General features: G+C 49.3%; 1 long non-coding RNA gene across 1 annotated transcript; it reads left to right on the top strand.

Moving 5' to 3' along the window:
- Positions 1-266: 266 nt before the first annotated feature.
- Positions 267-4,357, top strand: LOC106559997. The gene is made up of 3 exons (XR_005373438.1): positions 267-1,766; positions 2,030-2,097; positions 2,530-4,357. It is a non-coding gene; the product is annotated as an uncharacterized LOC106559997 (long non-coding RNA).
- Positions 4,358-10,542: the final 6,185 nt, after the last annotated feature.

Below are 10,542 nucleotides of genomic sequence, written 5' to 3'. Positions count from 1 at the left end.
TCTCCTTTGGGCGGGACCCTCTTACCCGCCGCGCACCCCCCCCCCCCCCCCCCCGCGCTGGGCACTAGGCCCTGTGCTGAGCACCAGGGGAGGGGATTGGGGGGTGATGGCCCTGGCCCTGTGTCCGGGGAGCCCCATCCATCTGATGGGGCAAGGGAGGGGCGAGTGCTCGCCCTTAGGGAGGGTGTTCCTGGCAGCAGGCACAACACGGGCAGACGGGCAGCTGGGAAGGCAGAGACACATCCAGAGGGGGCCTCGGGAGACGGGCCATCTTCCTGCTCTCCCCCCCGCCCCCCAGCCCCTAACTCCGGGCCTGCACACAGGGGCTGCTGAGGATGCATCGTAAGGCTGCATTCACGATGTGGAGCCCTGTGGGGCAGAAGGTGAACGACCAGTGATCTTTAACTCTATTTGGGCTTGTTTTCATCTCCAGGCCACTTTCATTTCCGCCAGACACATGGAATAGGCATCTAGAACTAGGAGGGCCGAGGATCTGGTGCTGTGGAGACCCACGTCGGGTGTGGACAGCGGGCCTGGAGTCCATAGCATGCAGGGTCTGAGGTCAAGGCCAGGGTTCTAGTTGAAGGCCTGAGCTGGTACTTGGCACTTGTCAGCCTGACACCTGCTTCACAAATGAGTGATGTGACCAAGACCTGTGGGGTGACAGGGAGCTGGTGCCAGGAGCAGCCCTCTGCTGCCTGGAAGTGCTCAGTAAACACTTGTTAATCATTTCCTGCCTGGTGAGCCCTGCAGTGTGCCCAAGGGAGCCCTGGTTCACGTGGGGGACGGGATGCTGTCATCCACATGGCCCAACCTCCTGCCCTTCTGGCTCTCTGGGAGCTGGGCTGGTGGCGCCAACCTGAGGAAGCGGGCAGTGAGGGTGTCAGCAAGGGGGCCTCACTGCTGCCAGGTGGCCTCTTGACCCAGTGAGCTAAACAGAAGCATGTGACATACCCTGCAGGTGGCCACCCAGGGACTCTGGGATGCTGGGGCCTCACTTGATCACATACCCAGATCCCTTCTACTCAACTCTCTTCAGAGGAAGTCCTGCCTGGTGGAGGGGGGCGGTGTTGGTGAGGACAGCCTCTGGGATCTTTGCTTTGACTTTTGGGTGTTTCTCTGCATGCAGGCAGGTGGCCCTAAGCCAGGAGGCTGGGAGTTAGTCTTGCTGAAGTCAGGCTGAGCAAGTGAGTTCTGGAATGTTCAGGGGCAGCCAGAGTGTCCCTGTGTCCAGGCATAGGGGGCTGTTTAGGCCAACTGTTATGGGACTCTTATCTCTGGAGCAACCCCTTCTCTGTCTTAGAACCCACTAGGGCTGTGAGAACACATATGGGTCTATCTTCTATTCTGTGGGAGAAGAAAAAGAGATTTGTGGTCAAGCAAATTTGGAGAACTCTGGGCTAACCCAAATCCAACAGGTGTCTTTCCTGAAGGACTTCTAAGAAACTTTAATATTCTTCTGACCCTTTAAGAGAGAGAGGAGTATAAAAAAGCCCTATTTACTGTGGATTTTTATCTTACCTCCTGTTTCTCTCTCTCTCTTTGGAAGTATCTTATGAGACCGGTGTTTTCGAGAACCTGCCATAGGAAACTCATTCATTCATTCAGCAAATATTTATTGAAGACTCACTATGTGCCAGTGACCATTCTAGGTACTTGGGATACATCATGACCAGTTCAGACCAAGAGTCCTTCCCTGGAGCAACTTACGTTATCATTGAAACAACGAAGTGCTGTTCGTGGAGCACCTACTCTGTGTTAGGCATGTGAGTTCTCACACATTTGCCTGGTGAACCCTCACCACAGCGTAATCAGATAGATGGACCATTTTACAGATGAGGTCATTGGCTCTAAGAGGGTAAAGTAACTTGCCCACTTTGGCTGAATTGTTCTTTTTGGATTGTGCCTTTGAACTGCAAGAGGAGCTGGTCAGTGAGGGGCTGTAGGAGACATCTGGGTCTGTCTTGGGCGGGGGCGGGGGGGTACGTTGCAGGCTGTGTTGCCATTCTGTTGTGTTACCTTTTCTAAGGTCCAATGGAGAAACTCCTCTGAGGCTCTGGGTCAGGCAGAGAAAGATGAATGGCTCCAGAACAGCAGGTTTGTTTTCATGTTCTGGGCACCAGGAATCTCCAGGCTGATCATGTTTCCCTCTGGCTGTGGTTACTAAGCCCCTGAGAGCCTGACATGTGGCCCATCTTGACACTTCTGCAGAAAGGAACAATGTAGTGTGCATTTCTGTGTGCAGATCTTACTGCTGGCTTTATTATTTTCCCTGCATGTATTTTCTCTTGGCCTGATTCCCTTGACTGTTTATTTTATTCTTTGGTGGTGTTTGCATTATTCCACGCCACTGTAAATACTTGGTGAACGGAGCTGGGTATAACTATATTTTAAAAATAATGGGAAGAGGACTTGTGTAAGATCCCCCAGCTAGCCTGGTGGGGGGAAGTCAGGCTCCACCCTTTCCACCACACTCTGTGCCTTTCTAGACTGGGATCTACCAGCAGACAGGTCTGTTTGCTTTTGCAGCCACCGTTTCGTGGGTTCCGAAGGAAGCTGGGTTGGCCGGATTGGAGGTCTTGAGTGGCTCGAACTGACCCGAATGTCACATGTGTGGTTTGAGCCGAGCTGCGGGCTGTGGATTCCTTGTTGGTGCCAGCTGCCCACCTTCTTCCTGCTTCTGGTGCCAAGGATTCTAAGCTGGAACACACAGGATGAGCCGGGTATGCTCTTTGCAGCTATTTGCCATTCATTATGCTCAAGGCAGCTTTGGGGAGAGAAGGAAAGGAGGAGCCGTGGGACTGATGAGGATCCTGAGGTTGAATGACTTTCTCCATTGGGTGATGCCTAAGCCTGTACCCCAACATGAGACTGGACTGCCCCAGTGTGAGCTCACTGCACCCTGCTGTAGGGGTAGAAGGTGGCCTGGGAGGAGCTCAGGATATAGGATTTGGACCACATGACGCTTGAGTCCTGGCCACAACTGTGTGCATGTAGGCATGTCACTCCCCTGAGCTTCAGTAGCGTCATCTTTAAAAGGGGCATCCTAATTCCTGCCCTGCCAGCTTGAGAAAATGAGGGAGTGTGTGTGGTGTTAAATGCCATGCCTGTATGCCATGCCCTGTCTGCATTGTGCTAGTGGTGACAATGATAGTGATGGCATTGCTGCTGCTAGTTGGCAAACATTACAGGTACGTTGGCTCTGGACCAGTCACTGGGATCAACTTTACATGCATCATCTTAATGAGAGCATGAAATAAGCAGATGAGTAGGGACTCTGATACCCTCTTCTTACAGATGGAAAAGATTAAATAATTTGCTTGAAAAAGATTAAGTAGTTTGCTCAAAGTCACAGAGCTGTCAAGTGGTAGAGCCAGGATTTGAACCCAGGCAGCTGACCCTACAGCTGAACTTACTGCCACAGTCATATAGGAAAGGGCAGAAGTCTGGGACCTTTTTGGGTAATGGCATTCCATGCACATCGGTGTGGAAGGGCACTCTGAATCCTCTGGGGCAGGGACTGGGCTTGGGTGGTCCCTGGAGGGGCCTTAGAATCAGAGACTTAGTGGGATAAGAGCCCTGGGTGATAGAACTCATCTCTGAGCTTCAGATTTCTCACTTGTGAGATGGGCTATGCTGATATGCCTCCAGAGATTAAATGAAATACAGTCCCGTAGATGCTTGTACATTGCTATCAAAATGTCTGTGGTACATGAATGACATTCTGCAAACAGGGAGAGTAGACGTAAACTAGTAGGAACGGCCACCTCTGGTTTTTAGGATCCTGTTCCTTGCCAGATGGCTTTATCACTGCCAGAGCTCTGCCTATGGAGCATGGGGTCACCTCCCGGCTGGGGAGCGGCAGCTGTGTGATGGCCACTCCAAGCAAGCCACTGACCTTGTGCTTCTCCTCTGTGAGGGGTGTGCCTCCTGCACTCCTGCCTGTGTGCACCGTGTCTGCAGATGTGCTCTGATGGACCTGGGAAGCACCTTGCAGGGCCCTGCCAGGCCTACCAGCTGCAGAGTGCCTGTAGGGGAATGGATGCAGGGACGAGGCTGAGGATGGGTGAGTGTGTCACAAGTTTCTCAGACAGCTCTGGGCAGAGATGCCAGGAAGCAGAAAGTCATAGGATCATCGTTGACTCCTGGGAACTTTTGTGGTTTTAAAAGTACTTTATAAACTATAAAGCCCTGTGGAAATGTCAGTTAGTTCCTGTACAACATGGAACAGAAACAGAATGCACAAGAAATAATGGATCTACCAGGCTGGGGTGGGGAGATGCATGTGTTTGCATGTATGAACGCGATTTATTTCTGATTTAAAAAAATCAGATCTTGGAAAACAGCACTGGAATAAAAATCATCTGTCATCCTACTAAGTGGCTCTATCGTGTAGTGTGTTAACCTCTATCCTTAAAGTGCTTTTTGTTTTTTCTTCCCCTCTTTGTATATGCAAGGGGTTTTGTTTAACCCTTCCCATTCTGGAACCTGTCAACACTAACTTCTTGCCTTTGTTCAGCCCATTTGTCGAGAATCCATTTTTCAAAGCCCTCGTGTAGTACCAGGGTGCAAGTTGCACACTCTGGGGTGTTGGGGGCTGGGGAGGGGAGCCACACGTGGCATGATGCTGGGCCCGCCTTTGGGAGACGTGGGAGAAATCGTAGAAGTGGAGTCCCTGGGATAAACGGATGAGTGGGATTCCAGAGCTCCGAGGTGGGAGGGAGACTTCTCTTTTCATTGTTTAGATCTTTTCTTCTTACCACCACGTGCAAGTAACCATAATACTTTAAAAATTATGTAAAAAGCAGCTAGTTAAAAATATAAATACGGTTCCCTTGGAAACCAGAAATTGGCACAGGAGAAACAGGTTAAGTGAGAGCAGGATCCTTGGCAAGTGCTGGGAAGGGGGTGGTGGCCAGCAAATCCCTCCTTCTGAAGGTGGGGACAGGGCGCTCCCTTTAGGGAGACTCAAGGAGCTTTAAGATTTGAATAAGTGATAGCTCTTTTACTTCCTGCTTTGTTCTCTCCCAGGTACAAATTGACCACAAGTCTGCATTCATGCAAATGGCAGCTGCCAGAGGGAGGGATAGATACCAGGGAAGATAGAGCAGAAGCCTTCTCTTCCTCCTGTGCCTCTCTGGAGTAGGTTAGCCCTCTCTCCAAGTTTCCTTGGGGTGTGTGTGTGTGTATGTGTGTGTGTGTGTGTGTGTGTGTGTGTGTGTATGTTGGAGGGGGGAGGCCCCCTCACAGTGGGGCCATGCAGGAATGTGGGGTAAGTTCTGTCCTTCCAGGTTGCTGGGAATTTAAATCGCCACCTCCCAATCTCTGTGTTCTTTTCCTGCCTTGAGGACAACCTCTGTTTAGGAGCAGGGTGCTGGCAGGGGCGAGGTGGGTACTTGGCCTTTATGGGAGCAACAGAAGATTCTCGATGGGAAGGAAGCATCCTCCCTGGTTCACCCTTGTCCACCTAACCTCCCCCCCAAACAGATGTGCAGGGACAAGCCTGACCTGACTTGAGACGTCTTGCTTCACTGGTCTCGAGACACTACCCCTCACACACCCTACCCCCCAAGTACCCCCCAACACCCACCTCCTTTCTCTGAGCCTGGGAGGAGTTAATTCAGTAGAGGGGCTGGAAGAGACTTCGGGGAGGGGCTCTATCTACCCCCTGAGTTGACTATTCAGTAAACACATCTGCCTGAGTCTAAAAGTAAAATCTGCCGATGCAGGTTAAGGGGTCACAGAATGGTGTGCTGGACATTTTGCCGGGGCACCAGGAGTGTGTTACCTCTTCTAAGGTATTACCCTGAGACCTAGGATTAGGGTTTTCCCCCCCCCTGTGGTGCAGCATGCTGTCGGCTTTTCCTTCCTACTTATTTAGCCTTACAAATTATTTGAGAAAAGTTGATTTGCTTTTAAAGGCAGCATTAAGCACGCCCTGCCTCCCTGCACACAGGGGACGGGTGAATGTGGTTCTGGAGACCTCGTAGTCTGTGTTGTGGACAAAGCGGTGGACCCGGGTGCTGGTCATGTGTGCGACTGGTGAGCAAAGAGGAACCATAAATTTTGCAGGAAAGAATTTGTTTGGGTGCCCCGATTCTATTTACTTTGCATCACATATTGTTTAAAAGAGGGATATTTTTGTGAAAGGAAAAGGAACTGTGGATTTGAGATAAGAAGTAGAATAAAATGAAATAAATAGTTGAGTTTTGTCAAGTGAGTATCAAAATGGCCTGGTTTCTGAGATCAGCCTGTTTCTGTGCTGTTCTAATATTTACACGAAAATTAGAAAATACAAAGTATGGGCAGGTCCTGAGATCCTGCTTAGATTGTGATTTATAATGGTGTTCTTTTTCATTTGTTTTACACAGCTGAGTTTGGTAAAATTTCAGTTTTTTAGCCAGGGGTGATCCAAAGACAATAAATATTGCTTTGTGGGGAGGTCTCCACCCTGTTACCGTTAAATGGTAGCCACATGTCTGAAGCCATTATGCAAATGTGGAAGTGGCCGGATTTGAGTCAGTTAGCTTGGTTCGAGGCATGAGACACCCTCGTTTTTTGGTGCTGATGGTGAAGGGTGTTGGCACAAGAAAGTGGGGATGCTTTGCTCCTTGCTGCTGTGGGAACGTCTCCCCCAGCCCCTTTTAGTCTGGCCCCTTTACCCTCTTAGGCCATTTGGAGTTCCCCAGGTCCTGAGGATCTTGTGCATGTGTGTCGCCCATTAAGCTCACATTTGGAGGTCTGGTAACTGAGCTGATCCTGTCTGGGTGCAGAGAGAATGCTCGGTGAATGTAGCAGTCAGAGCTCAGGTGCCTGAGGTTAGTGCCTCAGGTGCCTGAGGTTTCAAAACCCTCTAAAAATCAAGCCAGGTGTTGGTTCCATTGTTGCCGGCCATTAGCTTGGCACTTCTGGAAGAACCATTGACTTAGGTTGGGTCTTGGTGCTGGATGCCCCTACTCTTGCTCCTCCCCTTCTCTGGTGTGGATGTGCCAGTGAGTTACGGATAGGCTGGGGGCAAGTGAATGACACAGTAAAGAAACAAGAAATTTAGACAGTCCACCCCTGGATTATGTGACTTTATTTTGAAGGACATGTGCCAGGATTGGGTAAAGAAAAATGCCCAGATAAAGATCCCCAAAGGGCAAGCTGGCCATTGATATATTTTAAATTAATGAAAAAGCCATTTCTAGTCATGGTTATAGAAACAGTAGGGTTTAAGGCATCAGGGGTGGGAATGAAGCCAAAATGGGTATGTGCAAAGGACAGATGCATTAAGAAAACATGGGTCACTGTGTAGATTATCACGTGGTTACACTGCTTCAGCCACTCAAGCTGGGAGTAAAAGCCAGTAGACACTGAGTCTGGGTCTGGCACACTTGGGCTTTCAAGACAATTTCCAATGTTGTCTTTTAAAAGTTTTTTATTTTTGGGGGTGCCTGGGTGGCTCACTCAGTTAAGCCTTCAATTTTTGGTTTCGGCTCAGGTCATGATCACAAGGTTGAGATTGAGCCCCATGTCTGTCGGCTGTGTGCTGGACATGGAGCCTGCTGAAGTTCTTTCTCTCTCTGAGCCCCCCCCCCCCCCAATAAATAAGCAAATAAGTAAGTAAATAAAATATTTTCATTTTTGTGTCTTTGCTTTTTTCTTTTTTTTAAAGATTTTATTTGTTTATTCATAAGGGATACACAGAGAGAGGCAGAGACATAGGCAGAGGGAGAAACAGGCTCCCTGTGGGGAGCCCGACTTGGGACTTGGGACTTGATCCCAGGATGCAGACACTCAACCCCTGAGCCACCCAGGTGTCCTGTGTCTGTGCTTTTTAAGGGAAACTCTAGGTGTATTTCATTTGTCAAGTGCTATATAACAAAGCATTCCTTTTTCTGCCTAAGCGTTGCAAGTGATGCCTTCTGGCAAACGATGTAAGAACCATGGGTATAGAGCCAGGCTGCCTGGGTTCAACCTCCTGCTCTGCCACTTATCAGCCACTTGGGCCACTTACCAGCTCTGTGACTTTGGTCAAGTTCCTTCATCTCTTTGCCTCCCTTTCCTACCCTGTGAAATGGGAAGAATAAAAGAACCTACGTCATTAAATTGTTCTGGGGATTAACCAGATTAATCCTTGTGGGGGTTTAGGAAATGCTGGGCACAGCGGAAGTTGTGTGTGAGTGTGGATTAGATAAGGTCATTAAGATGCTGTGGGGCGGCAGTAGAGCACTGGTCTGCTGAGTCTAGAGACCTGGTTTCTGGCCTGATTCTAACAGACTGTGTGCCCTTGGGCCAGTCACTTTCTTTCTCTGGGGTTCAAATTTCACATCTATAAGATGAAGACATTTGACTTGAAAGTTACTGTTTTTGGACTGTGTTAAGAGGTAGAGGTCAAGGCAACCCCAAGACACGGTGACAGAAGCTTGTAGACTTCCATCTTTGTTTCAGCCAGAGCAGCTTATTCTTTCATTTATGGATTTTGGTTTAGGGGGAAGAAAAGGTTCTGTAGTCCACCCATGCGCAGACGTGTGTGTGTGTGTGTGTGTGTGTGTGTGTGTGTGTATGAGAGAGAGAGAGAGAGAGAGAGAGAGAGAGAATGAGTTATATAAAGAAGTGTAGAGGTGGCCAAACCCAAGGACCCTTCCTGGGGAAGATTTGGTGTTGGTGGGTGAGCTGAGGAAAAGTCAGTGGAAATGGGGCCGGCAGGTGTGATGGGCCTGGGGAGGTGGATTTGAAGGCCTGAGGTCACATGGGACAAGACAGGACTTACTGCAGCGTGAGGGCAGAGCAGTGGGGAAGTGCTGCTGGCAGTTTTGTCCAGGTGTATGGGCTGATATACTCACAGGGGAGGTGCAAATGGCTGTATTTTATAAGGTGACCAGAGTCTCTGGGAGACATTAAGGGTAAGAAAACCGAGAAAAATGACTGTTAAGAGTGTAGAAATTCAGTGTTGTTTTAGCTTAGCATTTCTTGCTGGAGGTCACCCCAACTTGAACAGAACAGCTATGGCCTTTGCCAGAATTTAAACGGGAGGGTGCCTGCCCGTGGCTGATACTCTGGCTTTCTCCTGCCTCTTTCCTTTCCTTTCCATTCTAATAATCGCTAGGAATTTCCCTGATACGAAGGCCCATTCATTCCTTTGTATTATCACTTAGGGATGAGGAACTATCTTGCCAAGTGGAAAACCCATTCACAGGGGGAGTCTGTGTCTTTTTGAGCCAGTTTTCCTTGGGATTTTGAGCTCAAGGAATGTTTCCTACCATTTTTTCAATTGTTGTTTTATTAGATCCACAATTCTTTTTTTCCTCCAGAGGGAAGGCCTTGGTGATTGGTCAAAAACAGAATTTTGATTATTTGTGCCCTCTTAAGCCACCTCTTTGGTTCAAAGTCCTTCAGCCCCAGCTCTAGCCCACTGCATCCAGCAGACCTCCCAGCTGGCTCCTTGCCTATATTCACATTCCTCCCATACCTGTATGAGTGACTTCATTCATCTCTGGGGTGTGATGTTTTGATCACAAACTAGACAGTTTACCCACGGAAGACAGGAACCATGCTCACATTTCTTTTCTGTTTTTTTTTTTTTCTACCGTGACCGGCCTTTTTTTCCCTCAAGATCAAGGCAGGGGAGTATATTTCCTTGCATCACCACAAACAGCTGATGCTGGTGGGAGGAAGTGTTGGGGACCATGCATCCACCCTGTTCTGAAACACTCTGCTGCTGCCCTATTTACTAGCCAGCGAGTGCTGAACATTTGGTTGTAGAACAAATGTATGTAGATCGCTAGGTTTCATGCATGAGCTGTGTCATTATTTCATTCATTCAGAGTGGCATCTAAGCCAGGCCTGCTTGGGCTTTCTCCAGGTCCATGCCAGACCTGGCAAAGGCAGGGATCCCATCTCCTTCAGCTGTATTTCGTGAGTGGTGCTTAGAAGGCCTGACACAGGGTGGGGGTGGGGGTGGGGGGAGGGGTGGGGTGGTAATGGGGGGAGAAGCTGAGTCAGTAATAGGAGGAGAGTGTAAAGATATATTAAATTTCTTCTAAGCTTGTCCATTTTTCTTGAGGGGATTTTTTGATTTCTTTCAGCAGTGCCACCTGCCAGAGCCTGGGAGGGTGTGGAGAAGTAAGGTGCTGGGTCTCATGGATGGTCTGTGGGGTCTTGGTGAGGAGTCAGTACATGGGATGGGAAGCGTAGGGAGTCTAGTTGGCTCATAATGTAGGCTAATTGTGGTGAGGTATCAGAGGCTCAGAGGCCTTTGGGGGGTGTGGTAGGTGGCCTGGTAAAAGATAAATGGGCAGTGGGTGTCTGTTGTCAGTCTTGGTGATGAAAAAGAGGTGACCCTATAGGAAACTGGAGTTCGCATGCTCTGCCCAGTGGGGGCCACTGCCAGTCAGCTTCATTGACATGTGAAAGTGTGGTCCTAGAAAAATCCAGATTTTTAAATGCGATGTCTCCTCATTTTTAAGCATTGGCAAGCAACTTGAGTAAAAATCATGCCTGCTGGCCTCTGAGTGGGAGGTGAGGCGGGTGAATGCCAGAGGCCACCAGGGGACACGC

Source organism: Canis lupus, chromosome 18, assembly GCF_011100685.1.
Source record: "Canis lupus familiaris isolate Mischka breed German Shepherd chromosome 18, alternate assembly UU_Cfam_GSD_1.0, whole genome shotgun sequence".
Lineage (NCBI taxonomy): Eukaryota > Metazoa > Chordata > Mammalia > Carnivora > Canidae > Canis > Canis lupus.
Note: the sequence above shows the minus strand (reverse complement) of the source record. Positions and strands in the feature narration are given on the sequence as shown.